The sequence below is a fragment of the Peromyscus maniculatus genome, chromosome 9 (genome assembly GCF_049852395.1).
Source record: "Peromyscus maniculatus bairdii isolate BWxNUB_F1_BW_parent chromosome 9, HU_Pman_BW_mat_3.1, whole genome shotgun sequence".
Lineage (NCBI taxonomy): Eukaryota > Metazoa > Chordata > Mammalia > Rodentia > Cricetidae > Peromyscus > Peromyscus maniculatus.
Genome location: NC_134860.1, coordinates 21,737,421 through 21,753,634, shown reverse-complemented (window position 1 = coordinate 21,753,634; position 16,214 = coordinate 21,737,421). Strand labels below are relative to the sequence as shown.

At 43.3% G+C, this 16,214-nt stretch overlaps 1 protein-coding gene across 10 annotated transcripts in view; it reads left to right on the top strand.

The window, feature by feature from the left end:
* Positions 1-16,214, top strand: part of Thrb (thyroid hormone receptor beta) — a 372,411-nt gene that overhangs the window by 140,691 nt on the left and 215,506 nt on the right. For 9 of the 10 annotated variants that reach the window (XM_015994018.3, XM_076544456.1, XM_042284359.2 and 6 more), the window contains exon 2: positions 8,080-8,143. The exons of the other annotated variant lie outside the window; for it this stretch is intronic. The gene's annotated coding sequence lies outside the window, so the exon portion shown is untranslated. The remainder of the gene's footprint in view (positions 1-8,079; positions 8,144-16,214) is intronic. 10 annotated transcript variants of the gene reach the window in all.

The following is a 16,214-nucleotide window of genomic DNA, read 5'->3' as shown; positions in this document are numbered from 1 at the left end:
CTTGAGAATCCTGTAGTTTAGATCTGTTTTGTCTCCAAAAACAGGAAACTTTTAAAATGTTTGAATAAGTAGCTCCGTGTCTGCAGATAGTGTGGAGGACAGTGATTTTAGGGGTTGTCCATATGTCTGTTCTCCCATCCATGTGTCTGTCCATCTGTCACCTGTCTTTGCTTTGCTTGATGTTGCTTTGGCTAAGATGCTATTTGCTGGGTAAAGGCAATCCTCGTAAAGCATGTTCTTGTGTCTAATCTAGACCGACAAGCTGGGGCCCAGCTTCTGCTCCTGCCGCTTTCCAGGTAGCAGTCTCCCTGCCACACTCTGATCACAGAACCTCCGGGTGGCCCTCCAGGGTAGTGAATGCCATCTTTGTTGAAAGGGGTAGGAGGGAGAATAATACACTCTACCTAAGAGAAAAGACGGTAAACTAATGCTGTGATTCCATTGCTCTTGGAAAAGGAACAATAAATGACAGCAAAGTGACCGGCTTGATACCTGCACGGATGAATTTCCCAGCGGAAGAGATGTGTTGAGAGAGGAGAGTGAGGATTTGATCACTGCCTTTCAGTTTTCCTATTGTCAGTCACTGTACAAAGGCTAGCTTGACAAACCGTGGTGCCCTGTGTTAATTGAACAGCCTGTTCTTTTGAGGCTGGTGTTGAGGGGGGCAGGGAAAGTCCTCGTGTTGATGGGGACAGTCACAGTCACCTCATTCATCAGTTGAAAAATTAAAGAAAAAACTTGGTGCATATGACTGTCCTTATTATAGATCTGTTCTGATGGTGAGTCTGATCTTTTCAAATGTCAGAAACACATCCCTAAAGTAAGGAAACCAGTGACATTCAAATGCCAACCCAATGGTCACCACACTTTGAAAGGCAGATGGTTTAAAGTAATACTGTGTGCCCACTTACGCTTGACTGAGGGTAAGAATTTGTAGAATAGTCAAGATGCTGCCCATCATTGATTGTGATGACCGTGCTGATTTAAACCCTCAGTGGGATAGTTTGATAATCAAATAAGTTTTCATGCATACAAAAATACCCTGCCTCAGACAGCTTCATCCATCTCTGTATTATCTGCTCATGCTGACACCAAGGTGATTCATGAACATGGGTATGAGGAAGCTTGTGACCCAACTGTATGTAACTGACTCTCCCATGTGTGATAAATGTGAATATAAATGCACATCTACGGTCAGATTGCAGTATGTAATTCTGTCAAATATAAACACTTATCAATACTTCATTCTTCTGGAATAAAAGAGTAGATATCATAACAAATACAAAGTGGCCCCCAGGACAAAGCCTGGCAACCTGAGGTCCAGACTAGGGAAGGATGTGCAGTCTGTGTTTGAACTTAGCAGTGGCGGAAGAGGTTGTATTGGATTTGTGTGTCGTGTTGGACATGGAAGGGGCACATTTTTGCCTCATGTTCACCTAGGAACCGTTTTAGCATAAGAAATACTACAGTGTTTTGGAAACATGAGTTGCTCCCCTCACATTGTCAAGGGAAGGAAGAAATCGGCAGACAGCGACAGCCCACAGTCGAACCTTCCAGGCTCTCTTGAACTTGTTTCATTTCTGTCAAATTCATCCAGTTCATTTGTGTAGACTTTTCCTTGTAACTGTTGTAATGTTGTATCTGCTTTTGTGTCCATTCCCATGACTACTGGCATGTTTTTGATCCTCATTAAAAGAATTAAAATGGAAGCTTCCTCCATTACTTTCTTTATTCTGATGCTTAAAATTTCTGATGGGGTCAGGAGTCATTAAGCCCATTGAGACCCCTGTGAAAACCATGCTCCATCTCTCTGAAAACTGAATGCTTGCACCAATGCCTACAAATTAGTTAAGGAGGGCTGTATGTTCCACAGGGTCCACCCTTAATAGTTTCTAGTTTATCTATCATCAGTGTCTTCCTCAAATTGGATATGAAGTAATGATCCTGGTATGTAATTTGGATAACATTACTCCCTGGTCCAAACCATTACATGCCCTGTTGACTTCAGGACACAAACCTAGTCTCCCTGGTAGAATCCCAAACTGCAAAGCTTATTTTTGCCTTTGTAACATCACCTACTATATCCCTAAGCTTTGCCCTCCCAAACCAGAATGGCCTACTCACTGTCCCTCCAGGATTCTCAGGCCTTTGCTCTACAAGGACCACTCCACAGTCCTCTCCCTGGCCTCCCTGCCTGGACCCTACCCCACTTTCTGGCTGAGTCTGAGCTGGTTCTCCATCATGTTCATGGCTGCTGCAGTTATCCCTAAAGGGGACGTTGTGTGGGCCTGGTAGATCGTGACAGTCTGAACACTCTCAGATTCCTTCTCGGCCCTCCCCTTCTTACTAACAGGCAGCCTCCCGAGCTTGTGTATCTTCGAGATTCAGTCATTGTGAGGAGGAGGGAGTAAGAAAGCTGGAAAGAAGAAGGAACCCAGGCTCTGGTTTCTTCACTTTCTCTTATCTCCAGTGATGACCATTTCATCTCTTCTGTGGCTCCAGATCTCAGTGGGCAGGTCCACGGAGCTGTCAGTTTCCACTAAGTAAACCTGGGCCACAAGCCTGGCCCCAGTATCCACCCCTTCGTTGACAATCATCACCATCATCATCATCACCATCATCATCATCATCATCGTCTTACTTGTTTGTTTATGTGTGTGTATGTGTGTGTGTGCGCGCGCATGCGTGCGTGTGCACTCATGCCACAGTGCACATGGCTCTGAGGATATTTCAGGAGCCAGTCATTTCCTTCCACCATGTTGGTCTCAGGGAGAAAACACAGGTTGTCAGATTTGGCAGCAAACACCTCCATCTGCTGAGCCATCTAGCCAGCCCTCCATTCCTCCATTCTCTCTCCTCAATCAGAGAGGGCATGCTACCATCGCTGGATCCTCGATATTTCATTCCCCATCTTTTGACTAAGTTTTCCTTTGCCTGTATATTCCTTTTTCTATGTGGTGCTTCTGTTTAGCTTGGCTTATCTTTAGATCCTGCGTAAATCTTTCCTGATCCAGCCCACATTTGGCAGGTATTTGCCAAATTTATTACCTGGTTTTAGACTGTCTTTCGTGTCGGCATCCCTTAGTATAATAGACAAGCTCTCTGTCAGTTAGTAGTGCTCAGTGATAGTATCTGGTCTTCCTTGGTCAGTAACAAATTATCTCCAAACCTAGAAGCTTGAAACAATTAGCATTTATGAGTTCCTGGGTCCAAAGGTTAGCAGGGTGGGTCTTTTGGTCCAACTGGGGCTCTCTTGGGATTCTATGGGCAACAGGAGCTGGATAGCGCTATCATCTTGGCTTTGTGGAGCTAGTTAACGTGAACTATTTCCACTGTATCGTTGCTACCCAGGAGAAGCAAGGTTAGGCATGTCCCCAAGGTAATCATGGGGCAGCAGAAAGACACTTAAATGGAGCAAGAACTCTCTCAAACTTCTGTATGAGCATGTCTGATGAAATTCTATGGAGCAAAAAAAGTCATGTGATCAAAAATAAGCTTGAAGGGGATGGGGGAAAGACAGCTCCTTCACTGAGCAGTGAGGGAATGTGATGGGGGCGATGGTGTACATTATCACAGTATTAGGTATTTGAAACCTTCAAAAGGTAAGTGTCATGCCAGTTAACAAAAAGAAAAGAAAAAATTAGAAAAACAATCTGTACCACCCAGGTTTTAGAAAGCAAAGGCAAAAGAGTAAGAATTTCTCTGAAAACTGTAAGGCATTGACATAGCTGAACAGAGGGGTCTGTGAGCCTAGGAGAGAGAGAAAAGAGCACACCACTGGGGGAAAGGTAGGAAAGGAAGGAGAGGGCAGAAAGCTGGAAGGGGTGAGGGGAGGTCACAGAATAAGAAAAATAAAAATTAAAAAAAGAGTGTATCAAAAAATCACAGGTGGTCAAGAATGCTCACTGCTCTGTAGAGGACCTGAGTTTGGCCCCAACACCCACATCGGGAACCACACAACCACCTGTAACTCCAGTTCCTGGGGATCTGACACCCTTCTGCTTCTCTCGGGGGTGGAGGGAAACAGGACATTCAGGCTTCATACATGACTGAAACAACCTCTCTAGTTCATCCAGAAATGGCAATCTCAATGTAAAAGGGGCAATTGCCATTAAACAGATTGTCCTGTACCATACCTTATATGTGTGAGAGTTGGAACCTCTGCAATGTATATAAGACACGGTGCTAAAAAAAGACCTCACTGACTTCTGCAGCTGTGACTGTGTGCTGGTGTGAGGGAATGCAGTGTGACTGTGTGCTGGTGTGAGGGAATGCAGTGTGACTATAAAAAAAAATGTAAAAAGACTTAGCAAACCCCTTAAAAACAGAAACAAAAGGAACATACACTGTTCACAGACTTTGGTCTACCTCAGGTGAGAGCTGAAAGACTAAAGATGGATGGATAGATAAACAGATGGACAGAGAGGGTTGATTTTTGATTAACCAGATGTGATGGTCCAAACCTTTCATCCCAGCACTCGGGAGGCAGAAACAAGACACTCTGTATGTTTGAGACCAGCCTAGTTTACATAGCCAGGTCTAGGCTACATAGGGAGACCGTGGCTCAAAATAAATAAGCAAATAACTTAGATATAATTTAACCCTTTCAAATCTCGGTAGTAAAATTACATGTTGTATAATTGCTAGTTTCTTCTGTGTTGTTTTGTTTGTTCACAGTTCTGCCCTCCCCTGAAATAGATCAAATGAAGAGCTCTTTATAACATATTTGTGAACCAAGTTAAAGACGCTTTATTTCTCCTTTACCCTCCAATTTGCATTAATTGGGAGCAGCCGTGAAACAGTGCCAACCTCACCTCAGGTCAGATGACTAAACAAAATGAACCGCTTCACGCCCACAAATAAATGTACCCCAAGTTGGAATGTGAATCAGTTACAAAACAGTATTCTGTTGAAGCTACAAAATAGCCACACTAGTAACATATTTGTGCCCCAATTTTAAAAGGTGTAAAAGACACACATTCTAAATTACAGTTGTTCCAGGAAAGGCTTTTCATTATGATTTTGGCCAGTCTCCTTTGAGCTCTGAGCAAATTCTCAATTCCCTGTTTTCTAAAGAGAAGAGTTAAAACCAGATGTGTTTAGATTGGGAGGGTCTGGCTTCAGTTCCCTTCTTTAACTGGCCTTCAGCACAGCCAAGTCACCATTGAGCTTGTCTCCTGGATTGACTCGAATGAGGTTGCTTCTCAGGAACACACCATGAAAGAGATGCTGTCTGTGTTACACAGATTCTGGAGGCCACTTCCATGGCACCCACATCTCACATTCTTAACAGTTTTGACTTTGAAACTAAAGCTCGTTCTCAGGCATTCAGAACAAGCCTATGACATCAGACTCGCCAAGTGGAACCGCTCACCAGTGTCTGCCTCACTCTGCCTCTCCTTTCTGAATATGGAAAACAAGCCTGTTAATACTATATGTCTCATGTGGTCACTGTGAGGTCTAATGCATGTGAAATTATTACTACAAACCATAAAGTTACTTAGTGATAGTTTATGAATCAAGTTGTTTCCTATGGCCCCTGCACTCTGGAGCCTGGGGCAGAAGACAGAAGGTTCTGAGACAGCCTGGACCGTATAGTGAGTTCCAGGCTGGACTTGGGTACAGCATGGGACCTGTCTTGAAAAGAACAAAGTAAAATAAAAATAAAAATTTTTTTAATATGAATTATGTGAGGCTTTATATTGTTTCCATGTAACCAAGTTCAAATCTATTCCTTAGAGTCTAAATCAGAATTAAGTTATTGAATTAAATTATATCCATATACATATTGAAGTTTGATATTGTTTCTACAAAAGGCACTGTTTATTTTTAGATATTAATGTCAAAGCTAAGGGTATGCATGTACTTAAAACTGCAGTAAAACCAAACAGCTCCAAACACAAGCCTCTTGGCTCTATTGACTTCTTCTTTGGAAATGCTTTAAGAATACAGCATGCTTCTCCATGCCTTGGTGTCTAGCCCAATACTATCAGCTTTTCTACTCATAGTGAGTTCAAGTTGGAGGTTTTAGATTAGAAGGTTTATGGCAAGAGCAGCAGAAAGGGATTTTGTAGAAAATGGATGAATACAATTTCAGAGTCATCTTTAATGGTTTTCAAGTAAAAGATGTTAGCAATAAATTTTAATAAATTATAATAAGTATGTGTTGCTTGTATATGCATGGCATGTGTGTTCTGCATGGAGGCATATTGTGGATGAACCTTCATAAAAAAAAAGCCCTGAGTGGGGCAGTAGAGAAAATCTGCACACGCATTGCACACTGTTGAGTGACCAGGAATCCCTTTAATGCGATAAACAGAGCTTTTCTGGTGTTGTAAACACAGGGCCACGGGGCGAAGGGACAGTAACTGAGTGTTTGTGCATTTGATGGGGAGAGCTCTTGTCCATACTGTGGAAATGGAGGGAGGGAAGGAGGCACTGAAAGGGTCTGTCGTAGAGGGCCAGAAGTGATTAAAGTACATTCATGCATGTAGACAATATAGCAAAGCCCAGAACTTTGTACGGTTAGTGTATGTGGTTTAAAATAAAAATTAGACGAAGACATGCAGAGACAGAAAGTCACATCACACAGTAAATCTAAAATGCCCAGGTTGTGATGATGGCGCAGTGACTAGACTTCGTGCAAGCATGAGGAGCTGAGCTCGGGGTTCACGGCATCCTGTGAAAAGCTGGGCATGGTGTGCACGGGAGTCACCCCTGCACTGCAGGAATTGTTTTATCACGAGATGAACGAGCATAACCTGTGCTGGAAATGGGCTGCCTTTCTAGGTGTTCTTAGGGACATAGTGGTTCTTACTTTGGGGCTCTTTTGCTCTTCTCCATTACCCTTCCCACAAGGTCAGGGGACCAGCCCATCCCTGGCCAAGGAACCTTGGAAGATACACTGAGACGAATATGCTTGAGTCTGAAGTAGGTAGGAGAGGGAGTTTCTTGGTGAGCTTAATCAGCACATGACAGTTTTGTAATAGAAGGTTTATGACACACACCAGTGCAAGCAAAACTACCAAAACCCAAGCCAAGCAATGGTGACTCACTTTTGTAATCCCAGGACTCATAACTCTGAGGCAGGAGGATCACCATGAGATTGGATCCAGCCTGGACTATAGACTGAGTTCAAGGACAGCCTAGGCTACAAAAAATGAGACCTTGTCACAAAAACAAAACACAAAAATCACCCATAAGCACACGGTTGTCATGGATACATAGATATTTTTGTGAATACAAACCAAACAAACAAACAAACAAAGACTGGCAATTTGTACATCAACTTATGAGCCAGGATTGGGGCGGGTTATCAAGGAAATTATACCAGCGCTCTTTTCATTGTTTTGATGAAACATACGAAAGGTGGGAAAAAAGCCATCTTCAGTTGTGGGTGTTGGGAATCCAGATGTCTATGCTTCTGACCTGTGACTGTGACTTCTGAGTTCTCCACAACAATCACAAAAAGTATAAGGCTGGAACTGTCACACTTAGACGCTGGTGTTGCCCCCATTGCCGTCCGTCCGCTTCCAGCAGGTGCCACCTCGTGTTTCTATCAGCAGAAAGTGTCCCCCATAGGCCACACAGAATAAACTCTCCAGGCATCTCCACTTCGGGCTGAGAGGAGGCCCCATGCAGCGCCCTCTAACTTGCACCAGCACAGGGGTGCTGCCTCATCCCCAGGAATAGGAAACGGCCTCTCATTAGCATAAAATCTCCCATCTCCTGTAGGTTCTTATTTGCCTCTTAGCCCTCTTCCCAGGCTGGGAATGTAAAACTCTCGTGTGTTGTTCTTGAAGCCCCATAGAAAAGTAGGTCTTTGGGAGGCAGGAAGGTTGTCGCCCTCCTGAGCTCTGTGATTACAACCTAGTGTTTAGTCTCTTCCCATGAAACTATGTCCAGTTCAGAATGAGATTTCATCTAAGTCCATTTGCATTTATTCAAAATCGGAGACAGCTCTGAAACCCAACCCCATTTAAAGACAGGAATAAGAGCAGGTACTGATTAATCAAATGTTGGGGAACTTAAATCTAAAAGACCATTTATATTTATCGTCTTGTGTTTCCTCTCTCCCAGATCTGTGGTTTCCATCTCGTCGGAGGACCTGTGCGGTACCAAGCTTCACACATGACTTAATAAGGTCAGATGTCAGCCTTGCTTGCTGTTGGCACTTGTGGTTATTTTTGCTGTTAGTTGACCCTTTTAACTTCAAACCTGTGGCATTGCCACTTTTTTAAAAGATTCATTTAGCGTAACTGAGGTGGGTAGTCCTGTGAAGTATAAGGTATTATGTGGCTAGAACTCTATCCAGGAAAAGAAATGGGTAAATTTGCTTGGGAAGAATGGCAGTTTCAGAATACTGGATGGAAAGAACCGTTCCTCTTTTTTCACAAGAGAATTGGGCCTGAAGAATCTGATCCCATCTCAAGTATCTTTTCCTTGAGTGCTTAGAAAAAAAGCCCAAGAATTAGATAAGCCTTGGCTAGAGCAAGCAGAGAGGGGTGAGCAGGTGCAGGTGGATGGTGGTTTCCTGGGTTTGCTGATAAGTCCTCTGGACCGCCCCTCATCCTAGAGGAGTGCGGTAATAACAATCGCCCTGTTTGGAATGCTGGGCTCTAATTATGAAGCTGGTTTGTCTTCATCATTAGAACAACAGTTTCCGTGTGTCTCGTCTGCCTCTAAGGCTTTGTCGGCACTCTCCTTTCTGTGTTTAGTATTTTTAGCCATTTAAAAACTCACCATTAAAAAAAAAGACAAGAAAGGCTTTCTGCTTTCTGGCCGTGGGTAGTGTGCAGGCCTGGCCTGGGTCTGCTGGAGTCCGTGGAAGGAAGTGTTGGCCGGCAGCAGCAGGGTCTTTTGAATGCTGTCTTTGTGCCTCCCTTGCCTGTGGCCTCTGGCCTATTGTCTAGGCACCTTGGCGGGGCTGGTGCTGTCTGCTGGTAACCAGTACTAATATTACAGTGCCCGGTGCCCAAGCCCTCCCTTGGGGGGCCCCGGTCTGGCTGTCTCTGTTTCCCAGCTCTCTCCAGGGCTGCACCACTTTCTTATCAGAAAACAATATTGGAAATTTATGGACTGTCACAAAAAAGGGATCACTTAAGGATCTTGAGATTTGTGGTTCTGTAATATAAAATGCAATGATTAATATTTCCCATGCTGCTAACATAGATAGCTCTTTATTAACTAATTCCCCCTTTACCAAATGCAACTTTTCAGTGAACCCCAATTTGGACAACATGAAAAAGGACAGCTGTGCTGTTTGAGGATGAGAAGGGTAGCTATGAGCCTCCCACCTCGTCTTCTTCCTCGTCCCTCCCCCAGGCAAACTGGCATCTGAAGTCTTCTACCCCAATGCAAACCCCAGGGACCTCAGAATACCCACATTTCTGCAGGGTGGCCCTTTGATTTCAGACATAGAAGCCATGGAAGTTTCTCTATGTGCTTAAAGCATGAAGCATTAAACCCAAGGGAGCAGTCTGTGAATCCATTGTTATATATTTCTGGAAAAGGCTTGGACAATCTATAGAAATAGGAATTAGTGCAATCATGATTACCTCAGGGCGAAGGGGGAATTGGCCAGGGGCCAGAAGCACAAGGGACTTGTCTGGAATGACAGGGTGCTATACACCTTTCTAGAAGTGTGTCCCACGTGGCCTGTGTCAAAACTACCTGTGCACTCTAGCCTACAAAATTGTCATTCCATGAACAAAAATGATAAAGAGGAAAAGAGCATGAAAAATAAGCTAGGCCTTTACTGAATGAAAAGACCGTAGCCAGATCCTCACATCTGAACACCTTCTTGAAGCCCTGGGGCTACCTTGTGGCCCTGGTTCTCGGCAAAGTTTCTGAAGTTTGGGGAGACCTGCTGTCCATGCAGTGCCTTCTTTGCCCAATAATCACTCCCCTAAAATAAGAGTAACAGCACCATATTTTTCTTAATCTTCACTGCTCTTTGGGTGCTTTTCAATGGCTGTAAAATACAAGATTCTGTTCATCACCGCGGAGACTGAGACTGAAAAGTGGAGCTCTGTATTATCTATAAAACAGAAGCTCCTGGACTTTGCCACTTGCTCTTGGCTATCTACCTTCCCTGGCCCTGCACCCTGCTGTGACATTTGACCTTCTCTCAAGCCCCTTCCTCATCCTGAAATACATTAGACAACTCTCCTTAAATCTCTTCATGCCTTTGTTTCGAGTTCGGCAAGTAAAATGCAAGGTGACCATTTGGGGTGGAATGCAGCTAAGGACTTAGACCAAGGAAGATGAGACCCAAGGCCCACCTTGGGAAAACTGATGAGAAGCAGGCAAAAGTTTATGAGAAGGAAGTAAAGGGACCCATGAAGGGGCCTCAGGGATCAGAGCAGGAAGGACATGAGATGCTCAAATGTCCCACCCAGCCTTTGAGACCATAGTACTTTTCTTCAGACAGGACAAACAGTCTGGGACTTGGAGAGATTTCCCAGCAAAGGGCCAAAGCAAAGTCTACCCCCAACACATCCTCAGGAACACAAATTTAGTTCACTAATGAAGCTATGGTAAAACTGAATCATCTGTAAAACATTTTTTTAAATAACCAGAACATTTTTTAACCCACACATGCCGTACTTTGCCTGCACATGATGCAAATTTCCTAATCAAACCAAATTTAATTTAGCAGATTTTCTTCCAACCAGCTTAACGTGCATGAGAGCAGAAATGGAATTATGTAATATATGAATTGGAGCAGCATTTGCTCCCTTATGATTCCAGTTATTTCAAGTCATTAAGAGGCAACTTAACCAAATGGAAAATACCAAGCCAGAAAGTGCCTATCTTCTCCACTGCACTGACAGGGAATATTATCTTCCTAGAACCAGGGCTTTGGACATGCCCCACCCCCAAATCACACCCCTACCCTACTAGTGCAACCTGTGGTTTCAGTTATTCATGAATGAGAGTAAGCATAAAATGTCAATGGTTGACGTCTAGTCTATGGATATTTTCCCATTGATTTTATTTTTACCATTTAAATGATATACCTAATATAACCAAGTTCAGCCAAGTGTGATGTCATATACCTGTAATCTTAGCATTTGGGGGGATGAAGCAGAAGAATTCTCCATGAATTCAAGGCCAGCCTGGGCTACATAGTGAGTTACAGGCCAGCCTAGATTGCATAGTAAGATCCTATCTCAATACATATGTGTGTGTTTGTGTGTATGTGTATGTGTGTGTGTAACTATTATGTATTGTATTTATATAACTATTATAATTATATAAATATTTATTTTTACATATTATAATATTATGTAATATTTATATAATATATAATAGTACAAATATTTTTACACACACACATGAAGATTAGGAAGATGGCATAGTCCAATAGTAAAGTGTTTCCTCTACAGCAGGAAGACCTGAGTTTGGTCCCTAGCATCTTCCTAAAATGTCAGACCGAGTGGCGGCATTTTAATCACATCACTGGGAGGGAGACACAGGTGGGTCTTTAGGGCTCACTAGTTTGCCAGTTTAGATCTCAGTGAGAGATCCTGTCTCAAAGAACAAGGTGTATAGCTCCTGAGAAATGATACAAGAGACTGACCGCTGACTTCCACACATGAGCATGCAAGCACACAAATCCTCTCATATATGTATGTTTGTATGAGTGTATATATATATATATGTGTGTGTGTGTGTGTGTTATATACATATACATATGCATACATATATATTATATGTATTGTGTTATATATGTATATATAATTAAATTCACAGACATTGAGTGCAGAATGCTGGTCGCCAAAGCCTGGGGGAAGCCAGTAATAGGAAAATGCTATTAATGGACATGAAGTGTATGAGAATTATATCAATGGGTAAGAGAGTAAGCTGTAAACATCTGCAATACAACATTGTATACTATTCCTTTGCAGTTCCCAATACTATACTATGCACATAACAAAAGGGTGGACTTCATATTAAGTGTTCAGACCACATTAAAATTAAATTAAAAATTAATATAAGATGAAACAAGAAAAGTAAAGAAAATGAAGAAGACTGCTGTTCTGTAGAACAGTCTAGAACTCAAGCAGGCTGCTTGCAGGGACAAGATTGTGAAGTCTCCTCGTGGCCTTGCTTCCCACCAACTATGTCTCTCTCAGGATGAATGTCTCAAGGACTGTTTGAGCTTGCGTCTCTAATGTCTTTCCATTCTTCCTGGAGCCTCACCTACCTAACTTGCCCCCTACACCTGCTAGATCTGCTCTTGCTCTTGATTTTTTTTTAAGTAGCAGCCTGAACATATTCAAACAACACATTCCTGGAAAGCTTTTAACAAGGGGGGTATCCTGTTAAGAGTTTTCTCCTTCCACTTTCCTCCAACTGTTTTCTCTAATGTTGCTATTGAGCTAAAAAAACAACCAAAGGCAGTCTAACAGGACAGCTACCACTTCATGCATCTTTCCAGGACAGGCCAGGCCAGGAAGGTGGCAGGGAGCCATGACTGAAGACTTCACTACCCAGTGATAGAGCTGGCCTTAACTAGACCTGCCAATCTGAAACTAATCCATCTGTCCTATCAGCTAATAGCTTTGTAAATAGCTAAATTTGCGAAGAGAATTTAGAGACTGCCATAAGAGAAAACCATAAGAAAACTATAGCATGAACACGGTTTCTTTTTGTAGCAGGAGACAGGGTTCTCTGATTATCAGAAAGCTGACACTTTCTAAATTGCTGTTCTGAGCAGTTGACTGCCTCCTCCAGACTTCTTGGTTCAAGATTCCTCCTGGAGCTCTAGTTTTCACACAGGAATTCTAGACAACAGAAAAGATGGATGACTTGTGGAGGGTAAAAGCACCATGTGGTTTTTGTTTTGTTTTGTTTTGTTCCATTTTATGATCTTACCAGAATTCCAACCTTACAACTATCTACAGTGCCATCCACTGACTCCTAGCTGCAAAGGAGCTGGCCTGACAGACTGTGGAAGCTGGTCCTAAAGGAACATCCAGCCCCATAAGCCTGGTCCCAATTGGGCAGCTGATGGAAGAGAGCTCTCTTCCAAGAGAGCAGGTGCATCCGCTACCTGCTTGTGCACTTTAAACCTCCGTAAAGAACATATACTCATCTATCTGCATGAGTGATGGGTGCCTATTCATAAGCACGTGCATGTGTATCCAGGGACACCCATCTAGACATCAGCTAAGCTTTTAAAAAAACAATGTAGACAAATGAAAGTTTCCTTGAAAGTTTCCTGTCTCTTTCTAATCAGAAAATCACCAAGACTCCCATGATACAATTCATCAACAGCACATAAATAATGCATGGCTACAGACACACACACACACACACACACACACACACACACACACACACACACTCAACAAAAGCATGGCTGGACACACCACACATATTCAACAAAAGCATCAGGGCAAGCCTTCACAGAGTCTCACCAGCAGCAAAGATTTCCAAATACTGACATGCCTGAGAATCGCCTGGAAAAAGCAAAGATAAGGAGGCAAAAGTACAGGCTTTTCAAGGGAAGAGGAGGATAGTCAAGGAAAAGTCATAGGGAAGGAAAGACAGTCGAGGAATCGTCAAAAGAAACTAAAGGAGGTGTCAGGATGAGGAAGCAAGTGACTGTTTTTCCTCCTCTTCCTCACTGCCTCCTCCCCCACACCTTCCCGCTTTCCCTTCCTTTTCTATTCCTTCTTTCCTTCTCTCCCTTCCCTTCCTCCCACCTCCCCCATCCTTCCATTTTGGGAGCTATGGCTGCATGCATTTGGCAACTATATTTTCATAAGCCATTCATTTGATAGGTTTCCAAATGACAAAGATTTATCCCAAACCATAATCACGTCCTTTCCGTTAAGCTCGAGGCAAGCAGGTGATGCTATTGTAGGTGATAGAATCAAGGCCTGTCTGTGGTGTTGACAGGATGGAGCCAGAGCCCTCTTCATGACCTGTTTGGGATTCCTCCTACCCTGTAGTACACAACACTCCCTGGTAAGCACACTTCTCTTACATTGGAGATTCACAGGGCTGGGCAAAAATGACCCAAGTCCATCAGTGCAAACTCTGCTGTTATTTGTGTTTAATGGTTTGGGCTCCTATGCACCACTTTATGTTATAAATCAGCTACAACCGTAGAATCTTGGATTTGTACTCATAACCCTTACATTTGCATTTTGGAAGTTGAATATTATCCTGTCAGCCTACCTACAAATGGCAAGGAACAGGCTAGTTGCATCCACTGCCTGCAACTCCAGGTGTCTTTATGTAGCTTGCTGAGGCAGGTGCTGTGATTTCTGCTGTAATAGCCTAGATCACATCTCTAATTAAAGATAAATGCCTGTATGCTTGTATAGTAGAAGTCTGAAGGCACGCATGGGAAAAACACCAACGGTAACCCCGTGGTTAGCGTGCTGAGAGAAGGGGGAGAGGAAAGCAAGGTCGTTAGTGGTTTGCTACACATGACTCCTTGTTGAGAGATGAAGCACGTGTGGGTGGTGGGCAGGTCGGTGTGTTGTGGTGGTGCCTTGCCTTCTTTTAAAGCTGTCTTACCATTTAAATACCCTTCGTAGGGGCAACATTTTCTGAGACCTTGAATTTATCACTTTTAGTCTTGAGCAGCTTGTGTTTCTGGAAATGTAACACCTGTTAGAATTGTCCAGAAGGCTTCTTGACACAGTGTCCTGGGTTCCACATGTGGGTTGGGATTCCACAAGTGGTGAGGCCAGCTAAGAACATACATCCTAACAGGTTCCCCTGGGATGTAGACATTGCTGATCCAAAGAGAGCAGTGACATCCAAAGACAGTGATCCTCTTGGACACTGATCTGAGAGAACTGTTCAGGCTGGTCGCATGCTGTCATTCATTAGACCAGTGTTCGCTTGGTAACTAAGCACAGGAACTAGCCATGTATCCACCATAGAAGAATGACAATGTTCTCTCTCGTGGAAAGGAGCTGAACTGGTAATGTCACTGGTGCCCACTGGAGGCCTGCAAATGGCGGCCAAAGAAACAGATCACTGTTTGTACCACATCGTAGTGCTGCTTCAGCAGAAATATGCACAATGTGCCCAGAGATGGGTAGGACCCTCAGACAGAGGCTGGAACCAAGGCAGGAAGCAGGGCAAGGTTCCTGAAGGATGACAGGACTCACTGAGTCTGGAAAGGTGAAGAGATGTCATCTGGGAAGTGGGGAGGACAGTGTCAGGCAGACAAAGGAAATGGCACACCAGAAGACACAGAGCTGTAAGGGGAGATTTATAAAGCAATTATAAATTGCTTGTCTGTTACAGATAAGATACAAATTTTAGGATGGCTGGGTGAGAGCGGATCACCAGCATGGAGACTGTGGAAGTCTGTTTAAGACTCTCACATCGGACCTGATGGCAGGGGAGGACCATTTAAAACTAGGCAGACAGAACTAGACAGATAGTTTAAGAGTACTGACATTCCAGAAGATCAAGGTTCAATTCCCAGCACCCACAAACAGCTCACAAGTGTCTGCAACTCCAGTTCCAGGGTATCTGATGCCTTCTTCTGGCTTCTGTAGGTACTCTCCGCACATGGTGCACAGACATGCACTCAAGCACATGTACATCCATGTAAAATAAATAAATACGTATTTTTTAAAAAAGAAAAATTAGACACAGCAGTGGTTTGATCCAGTTTTATATTTCAGCAAGAGTCGTATGGCTAAGATATGTCACGCATAGGTCGTAGATGAGATTGGCCACAGTAGGCCAGATAGGTAGCTATTCTTTAGCTTCTGTGTAAATTAGTGAAGGCTGAATTCAGGCAGTTCCAGTGTGAGTGGAGGAGATGTAAGGAACTCAGAGACTAGTCAGAAAACAGAATTGATGAGCACAAGGATCGATAAACTGCAGGAAGGGAGAAAAAGATCGCCAAGTGGAGACTTTCCTGGGCACATTCCCCATCACTCATAAGACTAGACACATCATACTTCTCACTGGCCAAGAGGTACCTGTCTTCATCAAATCAAACATTGATTTCCTTAAAAGATGGATTTTTTGAAGAACTTTTTTTCTTGTCTATGGGTAATATATTTTCCAATCTTATTCATTATATTTTTTTCTCGTTTCTTATTTGCCTTTGATCTAGCATTGGCTAACTGTTCTAACAGAATCAGGTACCTCAAGACACCTGCCAGGCTCTTCCCTTGCCTCTTAAAAGCTTTGATCCAGTTATGTCCTGTCATTAAGGCTGACCT